This window comes from Odocoileus virginianus, chromosome 5, assembly GCF_023699985.2.
Source record: "Odocoileus virginianus isolate 20LAN1187 ecotype Illinois chromosome 5, Ovbor_1.2, whole genome shotgun sequence".
NCBI classification, from domain to species: Eukaryota; Metazoa; Chordata; class Mammalia; order Artiodactyla; family Cervidae; genus Odocoileus; species Odocoileus virginianus.
In genome coordinates, this window is record NC_069678.1 from 79,911,551 (window position 1) to 79,928,623 (window position 17,073).

Below are 17,073 nucleotides of genomic sequence, written 5' to 3' on the forward strand. Positions count from 1 at the left end.
AGCGCACCAGCCCTGAGAGTCCTGTCTCATGCATAGAATCTGGACTGGCGATCTATTTCACATATGATAATATATATGTTTCAATGTTATTCTCTCAAATTATCCCACCCTCACCTTCTACCACAGAGTCCAAAAGTCTGTTCTTTATATCTGTGTCTCTTTTGCTGTCTCACATATAGGCTCATTGTTACCATCTTTCTAAATTCCATATATATGCGTTAATATACTGTATTGGTATTTTTCTTTCTGATTTACTTTACACTGTATAATAGGCTCCAGTTTCATCCACCTCATTAGAACAGATACAAATGCACTCTTTTTAATAGCTGAGTAATATTCCTTTGTGTATATGTACCACAGCTTTCTTATCCTTAGTCTGCCGATGGACATCAAGGTTGCTTCCATGTCCTAGCTATTATAAACAGTGCTGCGATGAACATTGGGGTACACATGTCTTTCAATTTCCTCGGTGTGTACACCCAGCAGTGGCATTGCTGGATCATATGGCAGTTCTATTTCCAGTTTTTTAAGAAATCTCCACACTGTTCTCCATAACGGCTGTACTAGTTTGCATTCCCACCAACAGTATAAGAGGGTTCCCTTTTCTCCACACCCTCTCCAAGCAGTTATTTCTTGTAGACTTTTGGATAGCAACCATTCTGACTGGTGTGAGATGGTACCTCACTGTGGTTTTCATTTGCATTTCTCTGATAATGAGTGATGTTGAGCATCTTTTCATGTGTTTGTTAGCCATCTGTATGTCTTCTTCGGAGAAATGTCTGTTTAGTTCTTTGGCCCATTTTTTGATTGGGTCGTTTATTTTTTTGGAATTGAGCTGCAGGAGCTTCTTGTATATTTTTGGATTAATTCTTTGTCAGTTGCTTCATTTGCTATTATTTTCTCCTTTTCTGAAGTCTGTCTTTTCACCTTGCTTATAGTTTCCTTCATTGTTCAAAAGCTTTGAAGTTTAATTAGGACCCATTTGTTTATTTTTGCTTTTATTTCCATTACTCTGGGAGGTGGGTCATAGAGGATCCTGCTGTGATTTATGTCGGAGAGTGTTTTGCCTATGTTCTCCTCTAGGAGTTTTATAGTTTCTGGTCTTACATTTAGATTTTTAATCCATTTTAAGTTTATGTTTGTGTATGATGTTAGAAAGTGTTCTAGTTTCATTGTTTTACAAGTGGTTGACCAGTTTTCCCAGCACCACTTGTTAAAGAGGTTGTCTTTTTTCCATTGTATATCTTTGCCTCCTTTGTTGAAGATAAGGTGTCCATAGGTTCGTGGATTTATCTCTGGGCTTTCTATTTTGTTCCATTGATCTATATTTCTGTCTTTGTGCCAGTACCATACTGTCTTGATGACTGTAGCTTTGTAGTAGAGCCTGAAGTCAGGCAGCTTGATTCCTCCAGTTCCATTCTTCTTTCTTAAGGTTGCTTTGGATATTCGAGGTTTTTTGTCTTTCCATACAAATTGTGAAATTATTTGTTCTAGTTCTGTGAAAAATAGCATTGGTAGCTTGAGAGGGACTGCATTGAATCTATAGATTGCTTTGGCAAGTATACTCATTTTCACTATATTGATTCTTCCAATCCATGAACACCATATATTTCTCCATCTATTTGTGTCCTCTTTGATTTTTTATCAGTGTTTTATAGTTTTCTATATATAGGTCTTTTGTTTCTTTAAGTAGATATATTCCTAAGTATTTTATTCTTTTCGTTGCAATGGTGAATGGAATTGTTTCCTTACTTTCTCTTTCTGCTTTCTCATTGTTAGTGTATAGGAATGCAAGGGATTTCTGTGTGTTAATTTTATAGCCTGCAACGTTACTATATTCATTGATTATCTCTAATAATTTTCTGGTAGAGTCTTTAGGGTTTTCTATGTAGAGGATCATGTCACCTACAAACAGTGAGAGTTTTACTTCTCCTTTTCCAATCTGGATTCCTTTTAGTTATTTATTTTTTTCTTCTCTGATTGATGTGGCTAAAACTTTCCAAACTATGTTGAATAGTAGGGGTGAGAGTGGGCGCCCTTGTCTTGTTCCTGACTTTAGGGGAAAGGCTTTCAATTTTTCACCATTGAGGATAATGTTTGCCATGGGTTTATCATATATGGCTTTTATTATGTTGAGGTATGTTCCTTCTATGCCTGCTTTCTGGAGAGTTTTTATCATAAATGGATGTTGAATTTTGTCAAAGGCTTTTTCTGCATCTATTGAGATAATCATATGGCTTTTATCTTTCAATTTGTTAATGTGGTGTATCACATTGATTAACTTGTGAATATTGAAGAATCCTTGCATCCCTGGGATAAAGCCCACTAGGTCATGATGTGTGATCTTTTTAGTATGTTGTTGGATTCGGTTTGCTAGAATTTTGTTGAGGATATTTGCATCTATGTTCATCAGTGATATTGGCCTGTAATTTTCTTTTTGTGTGTGGCATCTTTGTCTGGTTTTGGTATTAGGATGATGGTGGCCTCATAGAATGAGTTTGGCAGTTTACCTTGCTCTGGAAGAGTTTGAGTAGGATAGGTGTTAGCTCTTCTCTAAATATTTGGTAGAATTCACCTGTGAAGCCATCTGGTCCTGGGTTTTTTTTTATTGGAAGATTTTTGATTACAGTTTCTATTTCCATGCTTGTGATGGGTCTGTTAATATGTTCTATTTCTTTCTGGTTCAGTTTTGGAAGGTTATACTTTCCTAAGAATTCGTCCATTTCTTCCAAGTTGTCCATTTTATTGGCATATAGTTAATGATAGTAGTCTTGAATTTTTTTATTTCTGTGTTGTCTGTTGTGATTTCTCCATTTTCATTTCTAATTTTGTGATTTGATTCATCTCCCATTTTTTTCTCGATGAGTCTGGCTAATGTTTTGTCTATTTATTTACCTTTTCAAATAACCAGCTTTTAGTTTTGTTGATTTTTGCTATAGTCTCCTTTGTTTCTTTTTCATTTATTTCTTCCCTAATTTTTAAGATTTCTTTCCTTCTACTAACCCTGGGGTTCTTCATTTCCTCTTTTTCTAGTTTCTTTAGCTGTAAAGTTAGGGTATTTATTTGATTTTTCTCTTATTTCTTGAGGTAAGCTTGTATTGCTATGAACCTCCCCCCTAGCACTGCTTTTACTGAATCCCATAGGTTTTGGGTTGTCGTGTTTTCATTTGTTTCTATGCATATTTTTATTCTTTTTTATTTCTTCTGTGATTTGTTGGTTATTCAGAAGCATGTTGTTTAGCCTCCATATGTTTGTATTTTTAATAGATTTTCCCCCTGTAGTTGACATCTAATCTTACTACATTGTGATCAGAAAAATATGCTTAAAATTATTTCAATTTTTTTTAATTTACCAAGGCTAGATTTATGGCCCAGGATGTGATCTATTCTGGAGAAGGTTCTGTGTGCACTTGAGAAAAATGTGAAATTTATTGTTTTGGGGTGAAATGTCTATAGATATCAATTAAGCCTAACTGGTCCATTGTATCATTTAAAGTTTGTGTTTCATTGCTAACTTTCTGTTTAGTTGATCTATCCATAGGTGTGAGTGGGGCATTAAAGTCTCCCACTATTATTGTGTTAATTTCCCCTTTCACACTTGTTAGCATTTGCCTTACATATTGTGGTGCTCCTATGTTGGGTGCATATATATTTATAATTGTTATATCTTCTTCTTGGATTGATCCTTTGATCATTATGTAGTGTCCTTCTTTGTCTCTTTTCATGGCCTTTATTTCAAAGTCTCTTTTATCTGACATGAGTATTGCTACTCCTGCTTTCTTTTGGTCTCCAGTTGCGTGAAATATCTTTTTCCAGCCCTTCACTTTCAGTCTGAATATGTCCCTTATTTTGAGGTGGGTCTCTTGTAAAGAGCATATATACAGGTCTTGCTTTTTTGTCCATTCAGCCAGTCTTTGTCTTTTGGTTGGGGCATTCAACCCATTTACATTTAGGGTAATTATTGATAAGCATGATCCCATTGCCATTTACTTTGTTTTGGATTCAAGTTTACAAACCTTTTCTATGTTTCCTATCTAGAGAAGATTCTTAAGCATTTGTTGAAGAGCTGGTTTGGTGTTGCTGAATTCTCTCAGCTTTTGCTTGTCTGTGAAGCTTTTGATTTCTCCTTCATGGCACTAGGTTTTCTTCATGTTCAGTTTCCACCATGGGAGCTTGCACTGAGTTGGGCTTCTGCTGTGCTTGGCCTCCATCTCACAGGAGTCAAGCTGAGGTTGTTTCACCTAGGTTAAATTCAAGAAACAGCACCATAGATGTTGGGGGAGTGTGTAATATCCATGATTCTGTCTTGCTGCAGCAAAAATTTGAAGTGATAGATGGATCAGTGTTACAGCTCAGTTTTATTTGGAAAACAAAGGAAACTACATCCTCAAGGAGTGAGGGCAGACTGACCCAAAAGACACAAAGAGAAGAGAAGCCAGAGGCTCAGTTTTGGCTCCTCTTTTTATATGTTTTTTTCTCCTCCCCCTGAGCTTGCCCTGTGTAAACTGGTCTAGCCAGGAGGGCTGTTTGCTTCACCTGAGGTTCTCATTCCAGTCCTCAGACTTCCTCTGTTCTATTTTCACGGGCTTTTCCCTTTCTTTGTTTTTTAGCCACTGCTATTTTGGACTCCTTTTTCCTATTCCAACTATTTAACACTTACATTTTGTGACAAAGGAGAGATGGTTTAAATTTAAAAAAAAAAAAGTAGCCAACAACGACTCTGGAGGCCCAGGTCTGAGCTCTGCCTTCACCTTCACCCTCCCCTATGTGGGTGGGGAGATCCTCCCAGACCAAGCTAGCTGCTCCAGGAAGGTCAGCCACAGTCAGCGACAGTCAGCTATCCAGAAACCACTGCACCATGAGTGTCTCTGCACTGAGCCCCACCAGTGCCTTGGGCAGTGTCTCTGGGCTTCTGCAGGTGATCTCCCTGATCGGCTTGGTTCTGCTTCTGTTCAAGGCAGTACAGCTTTACCTGCACAGACAGTGGCTGCTCAAAACCCTTCATCAGTTCCCATCTCCTCCTTCCCACTGACTCTATGGGCACAAGCAGGAGGTAGGATGGAGCTTGACTGGGGATTGGAAGGGCCACTAGGGGCAGGGATGTAGAGCATGGTTATGGTCAGCGAGTTCATACCTTGCCCTGTGCTTGTCTGGAAGCACTGACATCAATCTGATGGATCAGCCCTGTGGGTTCACTGCCCAGGAGACAACAGAGAGATATCTAAGACAGTGTCAGGTCACAGGAAAAGAGCTCACCTGCTGGGTAGTGTCACATCAGCTATAAGACAAACCTGCTTGCCTTGATCAGACTGAGGGATTTTTCAACTCGTGATTTCAGTTGTTGGCACACAGGAGCGAGGTTTCCAGGATGGGGCCAGGTAAAGAGAACTGAAATTCGAGGTTCACCATCAGCCGGGTGAGTTTGCCTGCCTGGTGTCCTTTCTCTGGACTATGAACTCTTGGAACTGAGCCTGTAATCCCCCTCACCCCCAGCACCCAGCACAGAGGGGTGTCAGTCCATTGTGTGGAGGGACAGAAGGAGGAAAAGGAGCCGCTTTCAGGCTGGGAGAGGCAGCACTGCCACACTCATTGGCAGCACTGGCCTGTGAGGTGGGGGATCTCTGAGAAAAGTCAGATGGAGAGGGGTCACCAAGGGTCTATGGCTTAAACAAGTGTTAGGAGACAATCACAGATTGCAGAGAGCTGAGGCCCCTCTTTCTTGGCTGCATGATTAGCGCAGAGTGGAGACAAAGACAAGAACTGGAAACATCTAAGTCCCATGTGGGCTGGCCCAGTATCTCTCTCTCCTTCCTAATTTCCTGCACTGCAGGTTACTTGGGGTCCACCCCACCTGCCTGTGCATTCTAGCCTCTGGGAGTTGGCTCCCATGGGCCCTCTCCTTGGAAGGACCTTGTCCCTCTTTTCTATCTACCAAGGCCCAACCCCAAGCCATCTCCTCTTAGGTATTTTTCTTGGTCGCCCAGGAGTGAAGAGGAAAGCTCTTTGTCTTTTGCAGATCCTTCTCATAAGGCAGAGCTGACTAGATTCAGCTATTTCTATCTGCAGTGTCATAGCTATGAGCTCCTTCTGGGAGAGCCTGCCTCTGGTTCATCTTTGTAACCCAAAAGCATCTTGGTAAATGATGACTTGATTAATGAGCAAGTTCAGGACAAAGGGCTTTCTAAGACAGGTCTGAGTTAAGCACCCTTCCCAAAGCTTCCCTGAGGCTTCATCTTCCCTCCATCACACTTTCATGACGCCCTCCTCTTATGGCCCCTTGATCTCTCAGTCTATTTCACTAGCCTGCAGGCTCCAAACAGACAAGCATCTAGAGCCGCCTCCTAATTTAGTGCCTTCAATCTGTGTCTGGCACAGAGTTACTGCTCAGTAAACACAAGCTTCATGAAGGAACATGACCCACAGTAGACAAATTGCCTCAGAGCTCCTGAGTCCTGATGGGAGAAGGATGCAGGCAGAGATCAGATACAGAAGTCATTGAAATAAAGATGATTTGACTACAGAACATGCTGGGGACCAACTGTTGATGAGAAATCCAGCCATAGCAAAACAAAGCTGAGTCTCCAAAGTTGAGGAGAAACTGTTGCTCTGTGGCAAAGAGGACGGGCCACCAGCTAGAGGGAAGAACATAAGCAAAAGCCTTGAGAGTGAGCAGGTGGAGCCAGTGCAAGGAGTGCTGGCAGCAGCATCGTGGGGGCAGAGCAGTGGGTCCTGTGAAATTGCTGGCCCTACAAGGGCAACAATAGAGACAGTAAAACATAAAGGAAAGGGCTTTGTGGTCCACATTCAGGAGTGTACAAAGATTCCTCTAGGCAATGGGAAGTGCACAAATGTTTCTGAATATTAATAAATGATATGAGATTTAAAAATCCAACTATTTTCACAATCTTATTTCTAAACCATTTTTATATATACATCTGGAATCTGTCCCACAACTATGCACACACTCAATATGTAAAATAATATTATACACACACATATAGTTTAACTTTTTTCACTTAGCCATATATATTCTAAATACCCTTTCATATTAACATTTACATGTATGCTGTGACAGTATTGAAGATATATAACAGTCAGTATGGTAAAATGAAATTAAATCATAGCTTAATTTTTTAAATATAGTCTATTTTTTCTTCTTCAAATAAACAAAATAAGACAAAACTGTTTACCAAGTGATATGAATTATCATTAATTGCTCATGCAAATTTTATCCAAATGACTTCCAAAAGTTTTGTGCACCAAAGAGTCAACCCTGATGTAGGTGTCTGTAAGCAGTTTGTAGTGGTGGCCTACGTCTACCCAACAATGGGAAAGAATATTGTCTAAGCATCAAAGATGGACAGCCAGCAAGGTCTGGATCAGAGCCCAAGTCATAAGAAATAGTTCTAAACTCTTAGTTCTGCTGATGGATCCAGAGTAATCTCCTGATACCCCATCCTACCCTTGACACGACTCCAGCCCTGGAACTGAAAGAAGGGTTTTATTGATTAGTCTTTTCTTTGCTTACAGTTCCAAGATGACAGTGAGCTGCAAGCCCTACTGAAAAGGGTAGAGAAATACCCGGGTGCACGTGTTCGCTGGCTGTAGGGGACAATGGCCATAGTTCTGATCTATGACCCTGACTATATGAAGGTGGTCCTGGGGAGATCAGGTGAGAGGGAAACCCTCAGCAGGAGAAAATCTTCCCTTGAGTACATGCCCCTGGGTGTGAAATTCCAGAAGAGACTGGCCCTTCAGACATCAAGGCCTGAACTCTTTCAAACATTCCTCAACCCACCGGCCAGACTAAAGACAACATTATTTACTACTTCTGAATGCTCAAACACCTGGGTGAGGCTGCTTTCTCTTTTATTTCTTACTATTTTTCTTATTGCAGCCAAATTGAGATGATCCCAGATCTGAAAGACAATTCCCTATCCATGCTGATCAAGGCTGAGCACCTCTCACAGTTGCTTCTCCTTGGTCATGGGATGGACAAACCACCACAAATTATAGTACACCCACAGGTTCTGTCTTTTTCTGGCATTGAACAGAGCTAATGTTTCATGGCAATTCACCATTCTTGGTCCTGTGGATATTCTGTTCCCAGAACATCCTGGGCTCACAGTGACTATCAGGACAGAGAGAGTCAGGGATGGGAGGCAAGTGGGTGGTATATTGAGACAGACTGCCATCTGACAAGCACCAGAAAGGGGAGGAAGCCCATGGCCTAGACCTCAGCTGCTCTGGGGGCTCCCTGACTTTTTTGGCCCCCTCAACTTTTCTTCCTTACTTTTCAGGCCCAAAATCTCATAGTATATACAGATTCCTGATTCCCTGGATTGGTAAGTACATTTAAATACAACAGTGTTCCACCTACTAGTTAGGTTAAAAAGAGCTTCCACTTTGCATAATGGAGAACTGCTGCCAGGCACCCAGTTACCACCACCATCTCTGAATCAAGCCTTATTTCTCTTCTTCCAACACAACATTCATCCTTTGTAATGGTGCTGAGAGCCCTCCTAAAGCTGAGCCTCTTCTTCATTTCTTCTCTGTTCTTTCCAATGTTCTCATCCTGACTTTTAAATAAGTACTTCTATCACCTGCCCCCTCCACTACTGTTTATCCACTTCTATCTCACTGCTGTCATAATCATGTCAGCATGATTACGGGACAGACATACTGGAAATTCACATCCTTGAAACATACTGCCTTTCCAACTCTTGCTTTTCATGAGCCTTCTCCTAACCTACTCAGTTCCTCCCAAGTTGGCCCCAGTGTCCCCGATGCCCATATACACCCATCCAGGGAAAGGTTTGCTGCTGTTGGAGGGGCAGACGTGGTTCTAGCACTGGTGGATGCTGACCCCAGCCTTCCACTATGACATTCTGAAGCCCTACGTGGGATTCATGGCCAACTCTGTCCAAAGGATGCTGGTGAGTTCAACCCTTGTTGCCAGTACCCACTCACATTCAATAAAATTAACAAAGTCCACTCTCAGACACTTGTGTCCCTCAGACAACCATCAGATACAGTCCCCAGAATGATGAATTTAGAAATCCACAAGAGACAGTGCTCACCAAAACTGAATGGGACAGAGGAGCACTCAGGCACCAACTTGGATCCACAATTTGTTCCTCAACAAAGAAAAGGAGGTTATTCAGGGTGCACATTCCTCTCATCTGCAAGTCTTCAACACAGCAGACTAGAACAAGGACAGCAGCACAAATTGGCCATGACTGGCTTGAGCAATGACAGATTCAGTGGATGAGTATACATCCCAGAATGTTAGTCAGGTGGGCTGTTTGTGGGTTCAGGGCTTCTTTGTAGCACTGAGCCACTCATGGGAGCAAATAAAGTCAGGTCTGCACTCAAAGAGTTGGATCCTCACAAATGTCATCTCTGATCCAGACCAGGTACCACCTGGGCTCAGCTAATATTGGATAAATGAAAGGAACTGAAGTAAGTCAAGCCCCTTCCTAGGAGCCCTAAGAGAGCTTCTTAGGCTTTTCCTTGCCCTTAAATATTTGCTTACTAGGGTTGGACATCGCCTGACCAACTGTTGATTTCAATTCCCCCTTTGTCCCCAAGAAACTATGCTTTTTGCTCTGCCACAAGATGTTTATCATCATAAGTTATTGCTAAAATTCAGAATTAATTCAAATATTATGAGAGAACATGTCAATTTATATAGTAAAATATTCATAGAAAACTGGCATCATATCACACACATACGTTATAGCCTCAGTTGCTGAAGCACATCTGCTTAGAGAGTGAGGAAATCTCAAGCAAATAAGTAGAGAAAGAGGGGACTGGCCTTGTCAGCACAGGCCTTCTGGGAGAGCAGAGCAGAGTCAATCCAGCTCCCTCCACAGGACAAGTGGGAGAAGCTCGTCAGCCAGGACTCACATCTGGAGATCTTCAGACATGTCTCCTTGACGACCCTGGACACCATCATGAAGTGCCCCTTCAGCCTCCAGGGCAGCATCCAGACTGACAGGTCAGTGACAGCACTTCAACGGCAGGGTCCCATTGTCACCAGCTGGGGAGGACTTATCTGAGAGCCAGTAAGGGCAGCAGGAATGTTTCTCAGCACAAAAATTAATGTAGAGAAACATGGACCATGGTCAAATACCACTCAGACTATTCTTGACTCAGTCACAGGTCCCTGATTCCTACAAGGGAAAAGCCTGGCCCCTCGGGACACTTGTAAATACTGAGGATTTTCAAGGGTAAGACAGAAATGACAATGCCTCAGTGTTGCCTGTCCCTACTGACTGAGGAATCCTCAACCCAGAGCCCTAATCCCTCTCCAGGTCAGAGGCCCCTCAACTCCAGTCTCTTCTACATCCTCTCCCTTCAGGAAATCCCAATCCTACTTCCAGGCCATCAAGGATCTCAACAATCTGATATTTTGATATATATTGATCTCAACAGTTCTGACATTGATCTCAACATTTCCCAAATGAAAAATATATTCCACCAAAATGACTTCATCTACAGGCTGACCCCTGAAAGCTGGAACCATCAGGCCTGCCAGCTCGCCCATCAACACACAGGTTCTTCTCCTGTTCATGGGCTGTTCCACACACTTTCATCAGGAACATGTGAAAGGGCCTGGGCTTGACCCCTCAGGCAGAACCCAGACTCTTGCTTCCTCTTCAGGAGCTGATACACACCTGCATGCTGCAGGGACCAGGAACCCAGAGGTCACGGTGTCAGGTATTGAATAGGGAGTTACAGGAGTTACCATGTTGGTGATGAATGAGTGAGACCCCCTCCCAGAAGCATTCTGACAGAGCCTCCATGGACTGTGTTACTGCAGGGATTTCTGCCTGGAGTAGATGACACTGGAGTTCTCAGTCTTGACATGCTCACCCAGTCCCACCCTCACCCACATCTACCTGGCACCCAGACGGGGCCTGAGGGGCAGATGGGTCTATGTGGATGGCTGATGGCATATGGTCCCCCAGAGTGCTCAGTTCTGGCTGGGAACCACTGTTCTGGGACAGACGCAGTGATCAAGGAGAGGAAGGCTCACCTGCAGAAGGAGGGAGAGCTGGAGAAGGTGAGGAGCAGGAGGCACTTGGACTTCCTGGACATCCTCCTCTTTGCCAGAGTGAGTGTGGGCAGGAGAGGCCTGAGCCTTTGGGCAGAAGCACACAGGAAGGGCAGATCCTGCACTCTGGCCCTGCCTCCACAGATGGAGAATGGGAGCAGCTTGTCTGATGAGGACCTCTGTGCTGAAGTGGACATGTTCACATTCAAGGGTAATGACACCACAGCCAGTGACATTTCCTGGATCCTCTATACACTGGCTTCCCACCCTGTGCATCAGCAGAGGTGCCAAGAAGAGATCCAGAGCCTCCTGGGGGATGGTGCTTCCATCACCTGGTGAGTGTCCAGGAGATGGAAGAACCTGTCCCACCTGAGCTATGGAGAATCCCTGGTTGTCCTATCCTGTCCGCCCTTAGATGCATTTCTTTTCAGGGACCACCTGGACCAGATGCCCTATACCACCATGTGCATCAAGGAGGCACTGAGACTCTATCCACCAATGCCCAGCACAGCCGGAGAGTTGAGCAAGCCCATCACCTTCCCTGATGGACGCTGTTTACCTGCAGGTATGAACTTCACCTCACCGCTCACCTAAGTCCACTCCAAGACCACACAGGACATCAGAGCCCCACATGGGCTCTTCCAGTTCTGGAATGGCATGACTATGTTTCTGTCTCAAGATAGTTAATATTTGCTTTGAAGTGTGGACAACTTTTGAAAAGTGCTTGATGCAGAATCTGAAGCAGAAAATGCTCAATAAGCAACTGCTGGACTTTGAATGCGGTCTTGTAATGGAGTCCTAGAGTTCTAATTCCTTGAGTTGTAAAGGCTTGAAGCAAAAGCAGAGAGAAACAGGTGGAGATTGTTTTTTCCATATGGGGTCTAAGGAGGGAGCTCAGTGAAATCACCACCAGGGGTCACACTGACTTCTTTTTGAGGCCTTCCTGTGGATGGTAGAGAGCATCTGATGATCTGCCATGGCTGGAGGCCAACCATCAGCTCCCCTCCCAGTGGGCCTGAATCCCAGCCCTGCCACTTCCTAACTGTGAGATCATAGACACATCCGTTAACCTCTCAAGGCTCAGGTGCCTCTTCTCCACTTGGGGATAAGACGGCCTTCCTTGAGGGCTGTGTGAGTACTAAATGAGCTACTGCACATTTCCAAAGGGTCGTGATGGCACTTGATAAATGTGACTTGTCATCTGAGTTGCTCCTGTATGTAAGCCTCCAATTCTTTAACTTCTCAGTCCTGGGCCCTGGTTACCTACTCCTAATCAGTGATCATGTGATTTGTCATGCCCAGCGCAACAGTCTTGCAAGAGCATCTGTCCTGGCCCCAGTGCTCTCTCTGCAGATGTTTGACCCATCCCAGTTTGCACCAGGTTCTACTTGACACAGCCATGCCTTCCTGTCCTTCTCAGGAGGATCCAGGTGAGGCCTCTGTACTTGGGGAAGCAGGTGTTACTGGTTGCTACCCAGTATGTGTGACTTGTCTACATTCAGATGTGGTGCATGCAGTTTTGTCCTTTGTATGTTGATGTGTTGAGAAGGAGGCATGTGTCTTCAGGTATAAGAAGGCTTTCAGGACCCGCCACAATGACTTTGATCTCCTAACTTCTGCAATGACTGGCCACATTTCCATGTCAGTGTCTGTTTCAAAGTATTCTGGGGATTTCCTCACTTTAGGAGTATGACTTCAGCATCAGAAGTTTTCATGAAAGTTAATCTTCAGATGCTTATTTCTTTGCAATTATCAGTTATCTTAAAAGGTAGATGACTCTTCTCTCTTCCCACATTCCTAGTCAGAGCACTACCTTTTCTGCTTAAATCACCAATCGGCTTCTCATTGTATATCTTGTGTTTCCATGGATTCGGACTCCCAGCTGTCTTCCTTCTTCCCAACTGTCCTAGGGATTCAAATCATATTAGTGATCAGTTACAATTGCCCTTTGAAGAAAGGTACACAGTCAGTGTGCTCTCTATTTCTGTTGGGGGCCCTAACGAATCTTTGACTAAATATTCACATAAATGTGATACCTTTTCAAGTTTCCCAAATTCTTTACATGTATGGTGGGTTATACACTGCGCTCCCAAATTATATAGTGTCTAACGTTGGCAAAAAGCATAAAGTAGAGGACAAGCAAGTAATTGTGAGAGAAAAACCCACTATTTTGTATTTAACACAAGCATTTGAAAATTTTTTGCCTGTAAATATAAAGCACACTTTAAATGATGATCAAGGTGAATGACACATCCAGAATAACTACGGTGAAAATTGTAATATCATCCCCTGAAACAGTAACTTTCATAACGCAACTTCTTAGCAAGAACCAGTTTTTTCTTTTTTTCTGAGTCTACAGTTCTGTGAAATTTTCAATTGGTGAATCAATCTTCAAAGAACAGGTTTGAAGCCACCTGTCTTCCTGAATTCGTTCTAGGATTTTATTTGCACCAGGGTCCCGCCCTTTCCTTGTAGACATGGCTGCATGTCATACAGCTGCCACTAGAGGGCAGGAGGGACTCAGCAAGTTAATTCCTAGGTCAGAATTAATATATAACATACTGTCACTCCATTTAGGTTCTTTTCAATTCAATTCAGTTCAGTTCAGTTCAGTTGCTCAGTCATGTCTGACTCTTTGCGACCCCATAAACCGCAGCATGCCAGGCATCTCTGTCCATCACCAACTCCTGAAGCTTACCCAAACTCATCTCCATTGAGTCAGTGATGCCATCCAACCATTTCATCCTCTGTCATCTCCTTCTCCTCCTGCCTTCAATCTTTCCCAACATCAGGGTCTGTTCAAATGAGTCAGCTCTTCGCATCAGATGGCCAAAATATTGGAGTTTCAGCTTCAACATCAGTCCTTCCAATGAACACCCAGGACTGATTTCCTTTTAATTTTGTTTAAATATGAAAGTATGTATTAAGCATGTCTCCATGTACCAAGACCTGTGCTAGGAGATGGGAACACAGGGATGATAATGCTGTCCTCCCTCAGAGCTCACTGTCAACAAATCAACACGTCTACTCAAGACAGACTTCATTCACACATCCACTCTTTCACTCATTCATTCATTGAGCAGACTGTGGAAGGTTCAAAGATCTTGGCACTGTGCTAGGCACTGGATGTGATATGTCCTTGAGTTAACACTAATGGTGCCTTGAGGTGCCTTGAGGAGGGGAGAGGTGCAGTGAGCAGAGGTGGTGAAGGTGGTGGTCACTGGATTGAGCCTTGAGCATGTGGTCTGCGGAGGTGGGGGAAGGAACCACAAGAGAAGCTGAGTTGAGGAAGAGGAGCTATGATGGCTTACAGTAAACTGTATTGGATTCGTGATCTCTGAGGGAGAGAAGTTTGCTTTGGGACCAGAGAGGTGGCTTCAGTCACTCAGAGCTTTGTGTGGCAAAAGTTTTATTACTGTCACAAGGGACAGAGAAAGCTTCTGACATAGACATCAGAAGAAGGCAGAAAGTGTTGCTAGTCTTAAGGGATTTATATACTTTTTCAAAAGAATGTCTCAAGGTTGTAGAGGTCTTATCAGACCCACTCCCACAACATATTATCTTAAGATAATAGGATTAGTCAGAAGGTTCCTGTCAAGAAGGAGAAACATGTCCTGGATCAAGATACATTGTTGTTATGCAATCATTAGTACAAGCTTAAGGAAAAACACCCTTGAGTAAGATTTGGCCACCTCATGTGAAGAGTTGACTCATTGGAAAAGACCCTGATACTGGGAGGGATTGGGGGCAGGAGGAAAAAGGGACGACAGAGGATGAGATGGCTGGATGGCATCACCAACTCGATGGACATGAGTTTGAGTAAACTCCGGGAGTTGGTGATGGACAGGGAGGCCTGGCGTGCTGCGGTTCATGGGGTCGCAGAGTCGGACACAGCTGAGCAACTGAACTGACTGACATGTTTTGATTTGTTTTGTTTTCTGTAATCATTAGCTCTGGGCTTAAAGAAAGTTAGTCTTAGGCAATTTAGATTGTTAGCATAACAACTCAGAGCTTAAGAAAAAAATGTCTTTTGTGACTAAGATGAAGGAATGTAAGGGGAAAAAAGAGGTCTGTCCCTTTCTCCTCCTTAACGGCCCTGGTATCCTTATCAACCTGTGTAAGAAGAAGTTCTCTCCGCTAGACAGGACCCAGATGAGTAAGGAGCAATCCAGAGAGAGCTGTGATGCAGCTGCGGCACTGGGTGGTGTCCTCGTGATGGGGCACAGAACAGGCCTGGAGCTGCTGTGGCCTCAGTAGAGAGAGGGGATGCAGGGAGGCTGAAAGGATAGGTAAGAAGACCAAAGGATGGTTAGGGGGTCACTTCTAGGGTAGAATAGGAAGATTCCAGAACAGACTGACTGAAGGGCTGAGGGGAGACAGGAGATCAGTCCATTAATTAACTGGGAGGCAAATGGTCCAGCAGGTTCAGGGTCACTAATTCGTGTCCCAACAAGGAAGTTGTCTGTTGCCATTCTGATTTCTTGCACAATCCTCTCTTGTCCTCTCTGGAAATGGGAACCCCTATTTGTCTGCTTCAGAAGGTAAGGGCCTGAGCATGAAGCCCACCCAGCCCCATAGAGTGTCCTGGCCTGGCCTAAAACCAGAAACTGCCTGTGAACCAGTGAACAAAGTTCTAATTCACATTTCCTGACTTGCTTGACTTGATTCTGTGCTCAGGGTGCAGGTGCTTCCCAACAGGATTTCCTGCTGAGAGCAGAAGGAGGAGTTAGGAGCTAGTCTTTAGAGAGGTGGGCTTTGTCAGAAGACAGGGGGAGAGTGTGGGCCAAGGCCTAGGTGGCAAGTTCAGTGTGACCTATAGGGAAGGGATCACGGCTTGGTCATGTGGAGGACAGCCCTGAATCCCTGTCTCCAGCAGGGGTCAGAAGCCTCTGCTCACTTCCTTTTCCCATCCTGACCCAGGAACTGCTTAGGGAAGCAGTTCGCCACAAATGAGTTGAATGTGGCTGTGGCCCTTGGATTTGAACTGGCACCAGATCCCTCAAGAGTCCCAGTGCCCATTTGAAAACGTGTGTTGAAGTCTAAAAATGGGATCCACTTGTGGCTCAGGAAGATCCTCTGATCCTTTTGTGGACAGCACAAGCTCTGAGGGCCCCGCCTGCCAGCCTGCCTTGCTGTGTCTCTCTCCTGTCCTTGCCTCTTTGCCCACTTCCTGCTTCCATCTGCCCACCTACCAGCCTGCCTCATCTCCTGTTTCCTGCCCAGCAGACTTTCTGCCCTTCTCCTCTCACTTTTCTGAGAGCAGATAGGCTCCCTATCTGCTTATCTCTCCGTCTGTCTCTGACCTCCTGTATCTCTCACTGTCCACCTGAATCCCAATCATCAGCCCTCCTCCATTCTGTCTACTCCCTGCATTTCTCTCCTTCTGCCTGCCTATCTGTCCCTGTATTCATTTCCTTTTGCTGATAAAATAATGCACCACTGCCTTGGGGAATAGGCTCTGATAGCTCTGGAGTGAGAAATCTGAAATCTGTTAACCTTGAATATCCAAGATGTTGGCGAGCCCTCTCTCCAGGGATCTAGGACAGGGTCCCACTCTTTGCCTTTTCTGCATCGGGAGCTGCAATCTTTGCATTCCTTGGCTCCTGGTCCCTCCTCCACATTCAAATCCAGCGGCATCTCCAAATGTCCCTCTGCTTCTGTCTTTGCATCACGTTCTCTTTCATCATGACTTTGTGATTAGATGAACAATTCAGATAAGACAGGCTTGTTCTCCTGATCTGGGGTTGAGGACAAGGACACCTGGGCAGCCATTGCTGGACCTGCTAAGTCCTGTGACCAGCATCGGCCTGTCCCCTGCTCTCTCTCATGTGTGATGAGTCTTCCCATGTGTCACTCATACGGCTTCCCCTCTCTCGCCCTCCCTGGATAAAGTTCACAATGTCATATGGAGTGTGTGTGTCTTCTCTGAAAGGAGCTGGGAAGGGAGAGGGAAAGGATAGGGAAAGGGAGGGAAGACAGCGGAGAGGACAAGGGGAGATAACACCTGCTTTGTG

At 44.2% G+C, this 17,073-nt stretch overlaps 1 pseudogene; it reads left to right on the forward strand.

Moving 5' to 3' along the window:
• The first annotated feature begins 4,858 nt into the window (after nt 1-4,858).
• LOC110126278 (cytochrome P450 4A11-like) lies at nt 4,859-16,139 on the forward strand (annotated as a pseudogene).
• Nucleotides 16,140-17,073: the final 934 nt, after the last annotated feature.